The sequence below is a fragment of the Myotis lucifugus genome, unplaced genomic scaffold (assembly GCF_000147115.1).
Source record: "Myotis lucifugus unplaced genomic scaffold, Myoluc2.0 scaffold_1701, whole genome shotgun sequence".
NCBI lineage: Eukaryota > Metazoa > Chordata > Mammalia > Chiroptera > Vespertilionidae > Myotis > Myotis lucifugus.
The window spans coordinates 2,032-18,781 of record NW_005872749.1 but is presented as its reverse complement, the minus strand read 5'-3'; the positions used below and the strand labels follow the sequence as shown (position 1 = coordinate 18,781).

The 16,750-nt window shown below is 48.0% G+C and overlaps 1 long non-coding RNA gene across 4 annotated transcripts in view; it reads left to right on the top strand.

The window, feature by feature from the left end:
* Positions 1–313: 313 nt before the first annotated feature.
* LOC102417069 overlaps positions 314–16,750 on the top strand; it is an 18,228-nt gene continuing 1,791 nt past the window's right edge. Inside the window, exons 1-4 of one of the 4 annotated variants that reach the window (XR_002827562.1) lie at positions 314–331; positions 7,786–7,946; positions 12,880–12,936; positions 15,921–15,966. This is a non-coding gene — a long non-coding RNA (uncharacterized LOC102417069). Of the gene's footprint in view, positions 332–456; positions 1,185–4,357; positions 4,377–5,176; positions 5,195–7,785; positions 7,947–12,879; positions 12,937–15,920; positions 15,967–16,750 lie in introns of those variants that run through there. The other 3 variants (XR_002827560.1, XR_330906.3, XR_002827561.1) reach the window with 3 other exon arrangements.

Genomic DNA, 16,750 nt, shown 5'->3' with positions numbered 1-16,750 from the left:
TGTGAAACCCGTGTTCCTTTCCACCCGAAGGACTGGAGTTGTTATTCCGAGAGGGTGCGATTCGTCCGGACCAGAGCGCCCTGCGCATCGCAGGCTCAAATGTCCATGTCCACAGGCGCCGGCACAGTGTCCCCGCGGGGCTGTGCGACCTCCCTCTCAGGGCCAGGTCTCCCCACGGGGTCACAGGTCAGATGCAGGTGCCTGAAGCTGAGCCCAGGGGATGAACAGTTCCTTCCTTATGGCGCTGTCCACCCGGGTCCCCGCAGGCTCCTCTCGGGAGTGACCTGCGTGGGGAGGAGGCTGGATTGGTCCTTTTTGGTGGCTTTCTGAGGTCAGGATGTGATACGTATCTTGCTTATTATAAGATTGTGTTTTTGTGGTGCTTCGGGGGAAGGAGCAGGTTGTGGCCTCGCCCTCCCGTGTTAAGCCTGGCGGAGGGGTAAGCTGGTGCGGAGCTGACTGTCGCTGGAGACATGGCGCAGCAGGAAAAGTGCACCATTGGCACAGCAGGAAAAGTGCATCATTGGCACAGCTGGAGAAAAGTGCACCATTGGCACAGCAGGAGAAAAGTGCACCATTGGCACAGCTGGAGAAAAGTGCACCATTGGCACAGCTGGAGAAAAGTGCACCATTGGCACAGTAGGAGAAAAGTGCACCATTGGCACAGCTGGAGAAAAGTGCACCATTGGCACAGCTGGAGAAAAGTGCATCATTGGCACAGCAGGAGAAAAGTGCACCATTGGCACAGCAGGAGAAAAGTGCACCATTGGCACAGCTGGAGAAAAGTGCACCATTGGCACAGCTGGAGAAAAGTGCACCATTGCACAGCTGGAGAAAAGTGCACCATTGGCACAGCAGGAAAAAAGTGCACCATTGGCACAGCTGGAGAAAAGTGCACCATTGGCACAGCAGGAAAAAAGTGCACCATTGGCACAGCTGGAGAAAAGTGCACCATTGGCACAGCAGGAAAAGTGCACCATTGGCACAGCTGGAGAAAAGTGCACCATTGGCACAGCTGGAGAAAAGTGCACCATTGGCACAGCTGGAGAAAAGTGCACCATTGGCACAGCAGGAAAAAAGTGCACCATTGGCACAGCAGGAAGAGTGCACCATTGGCACAGCAGGAAGAGTGCACAATTGCTCGGAAGCCGCAGGGCTGAGCGGAAGGCCCTGTTTAGAAGCGTGTAAGGACGGGAAGAATGCGTGGGCTTTGTTTGGGAAGTAACCGTGGGTAACTCATTGTTAACGTGTAGGATATGGTGTATGGGAGACTCCTGAGAAAGTGCTTGGGAAGGATGCAACCATTTCATGTCTTCATAGGGGCTTTTCTCCTGAAACATTTAGTGCAGCTTTAAAAAAATGACTTTTAAGCCTGAAAGTTCTTATAGTCACCCTGTAAAAACCAGTTATTTTGACTCCATGGTACTTTATAGCGCAGAATGAAATCTATGAACTAATTTATTAGAACAATTTAAGTCAGACTTTGCCATTGAAATATTGCTTGATGTTAAATAATTATTCTGTTTTTAAAAAATATATTTTTATTGATTTCAGAGAGGAAGGGAGAGGGAGAGAGAGAGAGTAACATCAGTGATGAGAGAGAATCATGTATCAGCTGCCTCCTGCACGCCCCCCCCCTGGGGATCAAGCCGGCAACCTGGGCCTGTGCCCTGACCAGGAATTATACCAGTGACCTCCTAGTTCAGTGATGGCGAACCTTTTGAGCTCGGCATGTCAGCATTTTGAAAAACCCTAACTTAACTCTGGTGCCGTGTCACATATAGAAATTTTTTGATATTTGCAACCATAGTAAAACAAAGATTTATATTTTTGATATTTATTTTATATATTTAAATGCCATTTAACAAAGAAAAATCAACCAAAAAAATGAGTTCACGTGTCACCTCTGACACGCATGTCATAGGTTCGCCATCACTGTCCTAGTTCATGGGTTGATGCTCAACCACTGAGCCACGCTGGTCAGGCATTAATTTTTGTTCTTATTTAAATACCTCTGTCATTTAAGAATGGGAAAGGCCCTGGTCGGTGTTGTTAAGTGATTAGAGCTATGGCCCACACACCAGAGGGTCACAGGTTTGATTCCTGGTCAAGGGCAGGTACCCTTATGGTTGCAGGTTCAATCCCAAACCCCTGTAGTGGCCTGTACAGGAGGCAACCAATCTTTGTGTCTCTCTCACATGTTCCTCTCTCACTCTCTCCCCCCTTCCCTCCTCTCTCCTTCTCTCTTCCTCTCCCTCCCTCTCACCCTCATTTACTCTCTAAAAAAATCAATGGAAAAAATACCCTAGGGTGAGAGTTAGTAACAACAACAAAGAATGGGGAAGATAGATGGTTTTCTGAATAGAATGTAGTAATTATTCGATGTGACCATAGTTACTCCTACTCTGCTTTACTGATAGAAACTTTCAGGTGTGGGAGCAGTCACTGCCTCAGCTGTGAGCGGAGGTCACCCCCCAGCACCAGTTCCCCTGCTGAGCCTTTACTCTTGGGAATGTTAGAATTCGCTGTCACATCTCAGGTGACTCCTCTCGTTCAGGTCTCCAGTGTACAATACAGTGACTTCCGTAGGAGGTAAATAGTAAAGTGAGTTTTAATTCTTTTGACCGTTTGTAAGGACACACATTTGGAAATTGATGTAGTATCAGAAGCAGATTCTTCAGGCAGATACGTTGGTAGCTTAGATGCTTTTCTATAATGCTTCATTATTTTTAGGAACATAAAAATAGGGGATGTTTTTAAAACTCAAAATTCCTGTCGATAGTTGATTCAGCCATAGGACTCTGTTATGCTTAAGGAGTGACGTTAAGCCATTTGAGCTCTAAGTAATATTTTTCCTAGTAGCTCCGTGTGATGAATGTATGATCTTGTGATTCCTGGACGATATTTCCGCAAACACGCCTGCTGTGTCTTTGGTGAGCCTTTTGATTGGACGCAGTGCTTGGATCAGGAAGAGAGTGTTTGGGGGGTTTATAGCATAAGCTTTTCTGAGCTGGAATTTCTGTTGAATGTAAAAGAAAATCAGTCATTTAGGATCTTCTTAAATATGTGAATAAGCCTGCGAGTCTTGAGTATTTTTTCCTACGAGGTATCCTTACCTGCCGGGTCAGTCTGGTAGGTGTGCCCTCCAGCAGTCGTGGTTGTACCCCTTTATGTGGCTTAGACTTGGTGAGGGGGACCATGGAGCCGGGCTCCGGATTCCGCGGGCCCTCTTCCCAAGAAAGGATGGCCACGGGCCCTGAGCGGGCACGTGCCCCCGGGGACATGGAAGCAGCTCTCCCGGGACAGGTCCCCTGGGAGCCCTAGGCCAGGTGTCCCTCCTCCAGGGCAGTGGTGCTGCTCCACCTGTCGCCGGGCTAGAACAAATGCACAGTCTTTTCTACCATCCACTGCTTCTCACTGTGATTTGTAGGATGTCCTTCCCCTCGCTCCCTCCCCATGACATCATGGGCAAATGATAGCTTTTCGACATGGACAGCCATTAAAAGCTCCAGTTCCACCGATTTCGGTTTAAACCTTCAGTCTCCTATGCAGCATTAAGCTGTTCTCCTCCCTTACTTACCCCAGGGTTGGGCCACGTGCTGCAGGAAGCCCTTGGACGGGCGGGTTGTGGTGCGCCCTGGGGTAGGGCCTTCTCCGCCCTCTGCTGGGATCTCTGGGATGGGGACTGGTCAGAAGCAGCAGTGCGAGGACAGCGTTTCTGACCTGGGAGTATTACAGCTCTATGGCCTGGCCGTGTGGCTCCGTGGCTGAGCGCTGACCTATGAACCAGGAGGTCATGGTTCGATTCCCAGTCCGGGCACGTGCCTGGGTTGCAGTCTTGATCCCTGGTAGGGGGTATGCAGGAGGCAGCCGATCAATGATTCTCATCAGTGTTTCTCTCTCTCCCGCTCCCTTCCTCTCTGAAATCGATAAAATTATATTTAAAGAAATAAAGCTCTTAACAGTGGCAGCCAGGGTCCTCTGATGGGAGTCCACACGGGCCTTTGGTGGGATTGTGCAGGGAGAGCCCTGCCCAGCGTTCCCGGGCCTGACACTGCTGCCCGCACACCCCTCCTGGGCCCTGTCCCGTCCGTCCTCCCCGGCTCCTGGGGGTGCGGTGCGTGTGCGAGGTGGGCTGGGGATATTTTCTTGTGCGGCCAGATTTTGTTCATACCATCAAGATGGCCCCTGTCGGTTGCCTCCTGCAGTTTCCACGTAACCCATCAAAACGCACTTCCTGGTGACGCCAGACGGTGGCCTGCAGGTGCCCACATCGGCCCCCTTCCTGGCCCCGCCTTTCTACGCAGGCTCTCCTTGTAGCCCTTCTCCTCCCGGTGAAGGATGATGCTCTTGGGTGTCCCCTGCTCCTGTTTGGGGTGAGTACCCCTCCGTTCCCTGTGCTCTCCCCGAAGACTTCTCAGTGTTTCCTCTGTCTTCTGTCAGCTGTGTGTGGTGTGGGACGATGGTGAGGCGTTGGTCAGGGTGCTGGAGCCCTGAGGTCTGTGGGGGTGTCCCTGTGGGCTCCCCAGAGGTTTGATCCCGACGTCCATACGTGCTCAGCTGTGTGTGTGTCAGCAGTTTGGGGAGAATAAGGACGGTCTCACCCGACATCTAGGTAACAGAACAGCAGGGTCCTGAGGGCCTAACCAGGTCTCACTCTGCAGAACTTAACTTCCCTTTCTTTTTCTTTTCTGCCTCTGACTTCTGTTTTCATTTTTTGGCTTACTTCCTGGTTCCTGACTGATGAAGTATTAACTATGACTTTGTTAATTTATCGCTAATTGTATTATCTAATCATATGTTAGAGCATAAGTAATGCTGAAGGATAAATATTGGGGAGGTTTTAATCATATAATTTTATCTATTCTTGCCTCATACCAACTTAACTAAAAATGATACAAATCCAGTGAAATAGAGTGTTTGAACCTTTTTCCTTCGTCATCTAAACAAACCAGTCAGATAAGTCTGCTGAATGATTTCTTGTCTGATGAGGAAGATGCAAGTTTGTATTTGGAAAATTAAACATTCAGATTAGTTGCAGTAATTATGGGTTTCTTAATACTTCATTCAACAAATTGTTACTGAGTGCCTTCCGTGTACCAGCAGCTGTTTTAGGCATTAGAAAAGCAGTAGTAAACAGAAAAGCAAATCCCTGCTCTCCTGGAGCCTGTATTCCCAGCAGAGAAACAAACAGGTCAGTAAGTAAGGAATTACCCTTAAAGCCACCCCCTCCCTCCACCCTCCACCTGCTGAGCTCCCTCTACCTCCGGATCCCCCAGTCCCCTCAGCCCCCCAGCTGCCCAGGGCCAGCCCAAGGCTCAGGTAACCAGGGCCGGCCGAGGCTTGCGCTGCCGGCAGTGGCTGCAGCAGAGGTGTGATGGGGCATTGCCTTCCCTGATCACAGGGTTGCCTCCCGCCCCTGAAGGCTCCCAGACTGTGAGGGGGCAGGCCGGGCTGAGGGACCCCCCTCCAGGGCATGAATTTTCATGGACCGGGCCTCTAGTAACTTTATAAGAATCTGCCAAACTGTATTCCCATGTTGCTGTATCATTTTGCATTCCCACCATCAGTGTATGCGAGAGTGTTCATTTGTTCATGCTTGTCAGCATTTGGTATTGCCAGGTTTTTTGTTTGTTTGTTTTTAGGTGTTTTTTTGTTTGTTTTAGCCATTCTAGTAGGTACGTAGTGGCATCTTATGGTGTTTCTTTGCAATCCTTCCTGATTAATGTGCTTATTTACCATATATGTAGATTTCTTTGTTGGCTTGTCTTCATATTTTTTGCCCATTTATCTATTTTGTTGGTTGTCTTATTATTGAATTATAATAATTCTTTGCCTGTTCTTGGATATCGGTTATTTGATGTAAGTGTACTGAATATTTTCTCCCATCTGTGTCCTTGTCTTTGGATTTCTTTTTTATTTTTTTTTTTCTTCCTTTTCCTTTTGATTTCTTAATGGTTTCCTTCAAAGAGAAGTTCTTAATTTTAACTAAGTCCAGGATGTTAACCGTTACCTGGCCCAGGTTCCCGCATGTTATCGGAGGCGTCTGGCTACCACACAGGGCCCTGAGGACTTGCTCCCGGGTGTTTCTTAGAAGCGTTCCTGCTGCAGCCTTTACGTGAGAGCCCTGACCCATCGCGAGCTCGTCTCCTTCCACGCGGAGAGCGGAGAGCGGAGAGCGGAGCGCGGATCGTTTCAGCGCCACTCGTGCAAAGACCGTCCTTCCCCCATGGAACTGCCTTGGCATCTTTGTTGAAAACCAGTTGACAGCATAGGAGTGGTTCTGTCTCTGGGTGCTCTTCTGTTCTATTGATTTAGTAGAGCTCTCTCTTCACCAGCCCCACCCTGTCTTTATTGCTGTGGCTTTATTGTAAATCTTGAAATCAAGTAAGTGCAAGTCTGTTCGTCCTGACGGAGTTCTCACTGTGAGTAAACGAAGAGCCATTTAGATAAATCCATTCCGCTGCCCAGAGAGTGCTGGGTACACAGGCGCCAGGCACAGCAGGAAGGAACCCTTGCTCGTTTCTAGAGAAAATGACCGTCAACACTGTTTTTAACCCAAGTCCTGGTTTTAACGTCGATCCTACAATAACAACGTCGGCACTTCAGATCCACGATGCGCCGTGTCACCGAAGTCTCCGTCAGTCTGCAGCCTCTCCTGCTTTCCCTGTCGACATGGTTTTGCTGAGGAAACGGGGCTCTTTGTCCTGGTCTTTCCCAGTGTGGCTTGGTGATTGAATCGCTCTGTCCCGGTTATTGGGTTCCTCTGTGCCTGTATTTCTGTCGATCGGCAGTTGGAATCGGGGGATCTAGAGACCTGGTGGAAGGTCCAGGTAACAGCTTCTTTTGGTGACAGTAGGTTCACCTCATCGGTGATGGTGCGTTCCATCAGGAGGCACGTAGTGCCTGCTTCTCTCTCTCCATGATGGTCGCTGGCTTTGTTTTGGTTCATTTTAGTTTTAAGAGTTGAAAAGGTTTTGGAGAGACGGGGTGGTGTCGAGATTAAATACAAGCTGCAGAGTCCAAGGATCTGGGTCATGTTTTGATCCGTTTCCTACTAGTTCTCTCGTCTTGGAAAGTCGCTTCCCTCCTCAGTGTTAAGTTTCTTGTCTGAAATGGGAAAGATGGTGCTACCCAGAGTCATTTTGAGGATTAAATGAGAAAGTGCATGGGAAAGAATCGAGAGCCTAGCATACAGTAAGTGGCCAGTGGAAGTTAGCTACTATTGTTTTGTGTATTTAAAAATACTCTGGCCCTGACTGGTTTGGCTCAGTGGATAGAGCGTCGGCCTGTGGACCAAAGGGTCCCGGGTTCGATTCCAGTCAAGGGCATGTACCTTGGTTGCAGGCACATCCCCAGTAGGAGGTATGCAGGAGGCAGCTGATCAATGTTCCTCTCCCATCGATGTTTCTAACTCTATCCCTCTCCCTTCTTCGCTGTAAAAAATCAATAAAATATATTTAAAAAAAATACTCTGGAGCAGTCTGAAAGGCAGACCCTCTTGATTTGTAAGTGAGGAATGGAAGTTTGGGCAGCTGATTCTGGGTTCACTTGGGTTTGTTTCGGGAAAAGTAAGTACATTATTCAAGTGAGGGGCATAGCCTCCTTCGTCCTCATCAGTGTGAGCCGTTGCCCTTGGTAACCACTCATACTCCCTGGCTTTGTATGTGTTCCCCTTGACCGGCTCCCACCTGCTGTTGGAAGTGGGTTGAACAAATCATCCCATAGCACACGTTACCTCCAAGTCCACTGAGAAATCCTCACCCTGGTGTTTTTGTCTTACAGTGTAATGTTCAAGCTCAGAAATGCCTTATGTGGATCGTCAGAATCGCATTTGTGGTTTTCTAGACATCGAAGAAAATGAAAATAGTGGTAAATTTCTTCGAAGGTACTTCATACTGGACACCAGAGAAGATAGTTTTGTATGGTACATGGATAACCCACAGGTTTGTAAAATCCAAAGGTTACCTTTCTGCAAAAGCATGCCCGAGTTTTCATTGTTAAAGTATTTGACGTTGTATGATGTTGGGATTTGTCTTCCAAAACATTATGTGTTTAGATTTGTTTCTACTGGGACACTGTCTCTGCCCTGCCCCCAGCTCCTGCTGTCTCATTTGAATTTCAGATGAAACTAAACTTATTTGATAAAAATGTATGCACCACATATGCTTTTCCTCCCTGGGAGAGAAACACTAGCTCTGGTAGAAAATTTAAAATCCTTTAGATTAGCAGTCGCCAACTTTTCGGACCTCACGGACCCCCGGTGTCCGCGGACCACCGGTTGGCGACCGCTGCTTTAGATGTGAGCTGCTGTCTCTAAGGGGAGCCTGTCTTTTGGAAATACGCTGCGCAAACTAGCTGACACTCGTGCACGGATGTCGGCCTTTCATCGTGTCGCGTGAGAACTGGAGTGTCAGCTAGTGCAGTGCCGTTCGTGGTGGAAATCCACTTTGTTTGTTGGTGTCTTGTGAGTCACGAGGGGTAGATGTTGTGAACTGCAGACGAGAGGCCTGGATTAGCGATCACCAGCTGAGCCGTCTTATATCTTCTCTACCTGAGAATCTTTGTTAATTGAGATGCATGTTGCTAGGAAGCGTGTGCAGAGCAAGAGATGAGCCCCTAGCAAACTTGTGAGCTGCTCTGGTCAGTGGGCTTCTGGTGCAGGCGAGGAGCCTGCAGCCAGGAGAGCAGGGCCGGAGGAGGGTCTGTGCTGCGCTGCACCGACGCGGTGAGATGCATGCGCACACGCTCATGCATTTGTGTGTGCGCATATAGAGTTTGAGTGTCAGGGGCCTTGGCATTAATTCAACCTCCTGAGTGCAAGAAACCCATTTACCCTGGTCTGCACCTTCCTGTTGTTTGGACTGCATTTTGCTAAGAAGTGCACGTTCTGTGTGAGGCGGCTTTCGTTGTTACTTGTTTCGTGAGCCATGATCCAGTGCCTGTGTCTTCTCCCCACTGAGCCTCCTTTTGCCCTTTGACTCTCCATTAAGTCCAGACCTTTGTCCTCACGCGGCCTGTCAGGCTTTGGAGGATAATTTGTTCTTTCGTTCCGATGATATTGGAGCGCAGGCTGTGGGTGAGACTTGTTTTTGCCAGGAACTGTCTTTTCTCTCCTTATTCTTAAGAGCTTACTGACCCCCAGGTTTACCGCCTCACCTCTGGGTGTAGCCAGCTGTCCTGGGTGGTGGTGACCTGGCTATGCAGCCACATGAGTCACACCTGTGTTTACCTGACCAGAGGCAGTGGCAGGAGGACAGGGCAGCGCAAGTCAGAGGCCCATCCTTGCCTTTGTTTTTAATGTAAAGCTGATTCCTCCCTTTTGTGGCCCCGCCTTTTTCTGTGGCACAGGCCCCTCCCACACTCCTTTCCCCAGCCCAGGTGGAAGCACCTGGAAGTCCCCGGCACCTTCTCATGGCCGCGTGCCGTGCAGGGGCCCTGCCTAGCCTCCTCACCCCGCAAGCGGTATGCACTCGTCGCCCCGCAGGACCTGGCTGACTCACAGGCGGTTTCTCCTGGGCTTTATGTTCAAGTCCTGGATGGTTTTCAGTCTTCATCTGTCACAGGTTCTGCTCCTCAGAACCCCTCCTGTTATCAGTACTTGCCCCTGAAACGGAGCAGAAAGACCGTAGGCACAGAGGAGGGCATGTTTATTGCAGGGAGGGAAGCCAACTTGGCATGGAGAGGAGGGCGGTGGCTACAGCCAGCGGAGGGAGGGAAGCCTTCCTGGAGGCGGTGACATGAGAACTTGACCTGGAGCCACAGACGATTCTGGCCCCGAGGCGGGGCGGTGGTGGCGGTGGTGGCCGTGCTCGGAGAACAGCCCGGCAGCAAATCAGACAGCCCGGGCCTGGCCGGGGCAGCGAGGGTGCCGTTCAAGTTTGCACTCAGCCTGTCTTTTTCACGTGAACTCTGGGAACCAGATTCTGTGGTGTCGTTAACACATGGGTTTTCTCGAATGTAGTGCAGAATTTTAAACCTGTCCTTTCACTCCGTTCTCAGTAGATGTGTCTCTCCATTTCAGCTGAAGGGAAGCTTTCACAGCCTTGGTTCTGCCAACCATCGTACCAGTCATCAGTGCCAGCGTCGTGTGACTTTTAAACGTATTAGTAAAGACTTACATCTTTCATGGAACTTTAGTGTAATGTGCTGAGAGAGTTCCATTAGAGTGAACCATGTGAACTTGCCAATGCTCCAGTATTTTCATGCACTAAAATGGCAATTTCATATGATTCAACCTAGTTGCTTATGGCTACAGTGCAGTAACGTTACACTGACCACATAAACCTCATAATGCAAGCACATTAGTTTGGCTCACCTGTTCTCCGGGAGCCATTTTTCCTCTGTTTTGTTTTCTTTATCACTAGTCATTGATTTAAAAAAACGTATTCTCGTATGTGCTTAGGGGTCAGCTGGGGGCGTCCTGTTCTGTTGAGGGCGGGGATAGTGGCGGGGAGCACAGTAACGGAGTAGCTGTATAGGAAGGGAATTCGGAGAAACCTGAAAGAGTATTTTGGCAAAAAGCCTGCAGGAACGCCTAGAACAAATGGCTTCCTTTGCTTTTTATCTTAAATGTCATGTTGGTTTATTATTTCTTGTTCACCGTCCGGCAACATCTTTTGAAACCCACACTTTTCCCGTTGAACTTGGCAGCAGCCGTGCGGCCCATCGGTGCTGGTGCTTCGCATGCCCCTCGTCCCGGCTGCTTCTGTTTCCTTGTGCTGGGCCAGTCGGTGACCCCGCTTCATGCAGCCCCAGTAGCTTCTCACTCCTCCTCACAGGCTGAGAGCTGCGCCGTCTGGTTAGGTGAGAGGCGTGTGGAGGACTGACAGAACATGGTCGATTTTGAAGGGAAGGTAGCAGTGTTTGACAGAAGTCACTTTGACCCTAACCAGTTTGGCGCAGTGGATAGAGCGTTGGCCTGTGGACTGAAGGGTCCTGGGTTTGATCCAGTCAAGGACACATGCCCGGGTTGTGGGCTCGATCCCCAGTAGGGGGTGTGCAGGAGGCAGTCGATCAATGGTTCTCTCTCATCATTGATGTTTCTCTCCCTCTCCCTCTCCCTTCCTCTCTGAAATCAGTAAAAACATATTTTTTAAAAAGTCACTTGGTAGTAATTAGGAGGGCCTGAAGACATTTTAACACTTAATTCCCTTATCCCAAATTTAAAAAGCAACCAGACAAAATCCTCTCAATGTAAACCATCTTGTATAAGAACACAACCACTTAAAGTTACACACTAAACATTATAACTTTATGTCCGTATTTATGTGTGGTTTATGTGGAAGCCTGTCCATTGCGCACAGTTTCAAGCAGAACGTAATGCAGTTTACGTGACGTGGGAGTGAAAGTTGAGAAAAGACTATCCCTGTCGCAACACCAAGCTCACGTCTGGGAATCTGGTCTTGGAGGTGTTGCAGCTCCCACGCAGTTAGCCTCCCAGGGAGCGTGAGAGGCCTGAGAAATGCACTTCCTGCTCACGCCTGAGAACAAGCCCAGAGGCTTTTCAATGCACATGATTATAAAGACCATTAAAAAGGTGATCTTGCTTAATCTGCAGTGGAGGACACTTTAAAAATCAAGATTGTTTTAATTTTCCTTTTGAAATATTCCATCAGTCTTTTATATATTTCTCTCCAGCTTCCTTATCTGGTTTTCTTACCTGTATCTCCCTCCGCTATAATCTGTCTGATTTATTATTTTCCAGGATGTATTAATTAAAGCACAGAGCTGCTCACACGCTTTCTATAATGGTTTCAAATTCTTGCCAGTATGAACTCCGTGGTCTTTGCTTCTCGGTTAGGTCCGCTGAGAAGGTTCTCCGCTCAGGCGCTCCAGCCCGTTTCCTACAGCCCGAGGGCCCCTGTCCTTCAGCCACTGCCCCACTCAGGCCGCGCTTCTGGCCGTCCATCCGCGCTGGGGCTTGTTCTCTCCTGGAAGAGTCTCTCTCTTGCTCTTGTGTTTCAGATTTTTCCTTCAAATGTCGTTTCTCCCTGCAGAGTCTTTCCTGATAGTTTTGGGCAGAAAAGATTCTCTCTCTTTCAAGACATAAATCACATTCCAAACTGGTTAGGGGAGGAATAAAAATATTTTGTGTGAAAGTATCAATATGTACATTCCCTGGCATGGTTTAAAGAGTATCAATTAATAACTTAAAATTTTTTAAAATACATTGTATCAATACAGATAAAGTTTAAAATAAGAGATAATTCAGTCTTTTTTTAAAAAAAATACTTAATTTAAAAATTTTAATAGAACAAAGTAATACGTAAAGTCTTTTGAAGTTCCTTGCAATGGTTTTATGACTCTAAATATTTTTTCCCATTGCTTTCAGGAACAAAATCTGATCTTGTTTATAGATTTTGAAAAAATACTTTAAAGAATAAGTTCTTCTTGATTTTTAGAGACAGAGAGGAAGGGAGAGGGAGGGAGAGAGAGAGAGAAACATCAATGAAAGAGAAGTATAGATTGGCTGCCTCCTGCACACCCCCTCCTGGGGTTTGAGTCTGCCACCTGGGAATGTGCCTGACCAGGAAGTGAACTGACAGCCTTTCAGTGCACGGATGATGCTCAGGGGCAGCCACACTGGCTGGGGCTTGTTGATGGGTTTTCACGCTCATGAAGAGGTTAGTTATGGTGTCAGAAACAGCTTTGTAGTTATAGAATCTGTTAAGGTGGGACAGAGTAGACTTAGTTTGTTATCCGTGTTGTCAAAATGGATAACAAATTGATTTCAGACCTAGGAGGTACTTGAACTGAAAAGGCTGATATATAAAATGTGATACTAAAAGTTTTAATGTATTAACTTTTTAAATGTGTAGAGAATTATAACAAAGTCATGAGGTTGGATATTAACTATGTATTAATAATTTCTTCTAGAACCTCCCTTCTGGATCATCACGGGTTGGAGCCATTAAACTTACCTACATTTCAAAGGTGATCTTTCTGTACTAGTTACATTTATGCTTGAATGGAGTGTGCATAAAAGGAGAAGTTTCCTTTCTGTGTCATTTAATGATGATGTTCAGGTTCAGATCGTACTGAAAATAGGACCTGAATACTATGTTTAGCATGTTCTTTGATAAAATTAGGAAGAATATGGAATTAACTTACAGGATGTAACACATTGCAAACTTTAACAGTAATTTCTGTGATGAGGTAAATGAACATCAGAAGGGGAGAAATCAGCAATTAGGTTCTATCTTCAGGAAACGGATAACATTTTTCTAAGTCTATTATATTTACTTACACTGTTTCCATTACCTTTACTTTTTCTTTACACTTTATTTTGAGGAAAATATGAACCATTCTATATAATAAAAGCCTAATATGCTAAGTGTCCGGTTGGCCGTTCAACCAATTAAAGTGTAATATGCTAATGATATGCTATGGCTGCTCAACTGCTCGCTATGATGTGCACTGACCACCAGGGGGCAGATGCTCCGAACCATAGGTTAGCTTGCTGCTGGGGTCCAGCCGATCGGGACTGAGTGAGATGGGCCGGACACGCCCTGAAGCCCTCCTGCAGTCCCTTCCCGGCTGCGTTCCTCCCTGTCCCCTGTCGTGCACCAGTGGGGTCCTTCGGCCTGGTCTGCGCCCTCTTGCAATCCAGGACCCCTCGGGGGATGTCGGAGAGCCATTTTTGCTCCGATCCTGCAGGCCAGGCCGAGGGACCCCACTGGTGGATAAAAGAATGATTCCCCCCCCCCCCCCCCATTTCACTTTTCTCTCTACTAATTTCTGTTTTCTTGTTTGTTGATTTTTCTGGCATTTAAAAAAATACTTATTTCAGAGAGGGAGGAAAAAGGGAGAGAGAGATAGAAGCATCAGTGATGAGAGAGAATCATTGATGGGCTGCTTCCTGCACGCCCCACACTGGGGATCGAGCCCACAACCTGGCCATGTGCCCTGACAGGGAATCGAACCGTGACCTGCTGGTTCGTGGGTCAATGCTTAACCACTGAGCCACACCAGCTGGGCTTTTCTGGCATTTTTGTAACACTATTTTTCTTTTTAAAAATTTTGATTTGATAATGTCAGGTATTTTCTATTCTGTGGGCTTTTTGTGTTTTACACAAAGTAATATTTTTGTGGATGATTTAAGATCTGAGCTGTGAAAAGTAGCACATAGTCTGCCTAAGCATACGCATACGCTTACTGTTCTGCATATGTCGGGATTTGTTAGCAAGGTCTTCAACAAGACGCCAGTTTACAGTGTGTCTCTGTTTAAAAGGTATTTTTATAAATAAAATACTTTGCTATCAGTATAACAATAGAACTGTTCATTCTCACCGACAAGAGAATTAGCCCCTGGACAATAAAGATGACATATTTTAAGGGAAATGTTTTGTGGTAAGGCCATATAATGTAAATTTATGAGACAAATGTTGTTTAAGTTTACCTCAAGTGTTCCTGTAAATTCAGACTTTTTTAAAATTTATTTTTTATTTTTTTCTCTTTTTAAATTAAGACATTTAATAAATACTTCAGGGTAGCTGGCAGCTTAAATTCTAGCAGACTATGAACAGGAAGCGTAGAATTGCATGGTGCGGGGAGTTGTAGGTCCCCAGTTGCTTGGTTGCCTGTGCTGCACATGCGTGCGCTGCGGCGTAAATGTGCCGCCAGCATTCCCACTCAGTGAGGTCGGGTGGAAAAGCCTCTTTTTCGGGAGTCGGCAGCTGAGGGAGCCATTGCCCGTCTGCGTGTGTCTTTACAGTTGCTTATTGCCTGGTCTTTTTACAAACGGGAGCTCTTTTTATTTCTAAAATTTTTCCAAGGTAAAGCGTGCTTTTATTTATTTATTTATTTTTTTGTTTATTTTTTATATTAGCACTTTATTTGTGCTTGGTTTTAATCAAGAATTGCTTTCTTTTAATTTTTATTTTTTTCAATTACAGTTTCCATTCAGCATAACTTTGTGTTGGTTTCAGGTGGGAAAATGGGAGCTCTTTGTAAAAATGAGCTATTAACTAAGCAAGCAGGCGGCCTGGCCAGCTGCTTTCCCTTTCTCCGTCGCTTCCCTTTGAAAACGTCACTTTCTCTGTGTAGTTCACTTTCATCTCTGTCCCCGGCTTACGCAAGTGTGAGGGCTGCAGTTAGCACTCACCGTAGACATGCCACTTCCCCAGAGCTGACTCCTGGAGCACGTGGCCGTGTGACTCAGAGCTGGGGCTTTAGAGTCGAGAGCACTTGGCAGTCCCGGCTTAGAGGGTAAAACAGTCCCCACACCGGGCACAGCAGGCTGTCGGCATGAATGGGCTTCCAGCAGCTGTGTTACCAGCAGGGATGGCAGCGAGTGGGGCCGTCCGGTGGCTCCACCTTCTGAAGGAGCCCGTGCTGCATTAGTAACGAGGCCCCTTAGCCCCGGATGCTCCACTGCAGCGGTCGCCAGCCAACCTTTCGGACCTCACGGACCACCCGTGCCCGCGGACCACCGGCTGGCGACCGCTGCCCTAACGTACCAGAGAGGATCCGGGCCAGTCTTTACTTCCTCGTCGCAGACTCCTGCCTGCTGGATTGTCGGGCTTTCTTAAGCATACATTCTCCCACCGTCACCTCCTAGAGTTCACAGCTAATTCAGAAATACACAGTTTTGGGAAGAAGTCATAGTTTTTTAGAGGTATTTTGGAAAATACTACAAGTAAATACATGTGTGACATAAAACTGAAAGGTTTGCTTTCAATTCTTCACATTTCCTTTGGGAGAAAAGTTTGCTCAGAGAACATGGAAGCGTCATTTGTTGCCAGCAGCTCACGAGGGGAGCCCGCAGCCACATGTAAACAGCGGTGCTTTCAGCTCCTCTGGAGTTTCCTCCCCCTCTGTGTGCTGGAGGTGGTGAGGAGGGAAGGTACACTGGCCGTGCGCTGTGTGGGCCGGCTGCGGCGCCATGCAGCAGCGAGTGACTCATCTCTTTCTTGTAGGTGAGCGATGCAACTAAGCTGAGGCCAAAGGCGGAGTTCTGTTTTGGTGAGTAGCCAGGTCTTACACGGCCGCTATTTTAAGTTAAACTAGTGTCACTACCTCCTTGTAAAGAAAGCAGTCGCCGAACCGCGCAGCACTCCTGAGGGCTGATGAGTTGTTCTCGGCAGGTTCCCCAGGACCACCTTCAGGGGAGGAAGGAGAGCTGCTGCTCCCGCCCCCCCAACCCCGCTCTCCCCCGCTCTCCCCACTCCTCCCGCTCTCCCCCGCTCTCCCCACTCCTCCCGCTCTCCCGGCTCTCCGGGGTCTCGCCCAGTCCCCCTCCCTTGGAGGGTAGCTGATGACCTGGTTATCAGGCACTTAGGAATGTCTGGTAGGTGTCCGCAATGCTTGGCACCGGGGCTGCCAGAGTAACGAGAAGCAGTTGCTGCCCTTAGAGCAGGGGTCCTCAAACTACGGCCCGCGGCCACATGCAAATACAAATATTGTATTTGTTCCCGTTTTGTTTTTTTACTTCAAAATAAGATATGTGCAGTGTGCACAGGAATTTGTTCATAGTTTTTTTTTTTAAACTATAGTCTGGCCCTCCAACGGTCTGAGGGACAGTGAACTGGCCCCCTGTTTAAAAAGTTTGAGGACCCCTGCTAGAGCCTCCCAGGCAGGCACCATGCTCGGTACCTGTGTCTGTGACATCAGGAGGGAGAGGAAAGGGCTGTAAAGCTTCGGGTTCTCGTGGGGCATCTCGGGAGCCAGGGGAGTCACACTGACTGCGGGGACCCTGGGGTGGTGGCCGCTCACCTGACCATCCTTTGCCCAGGGAGAGAAGAGGAGC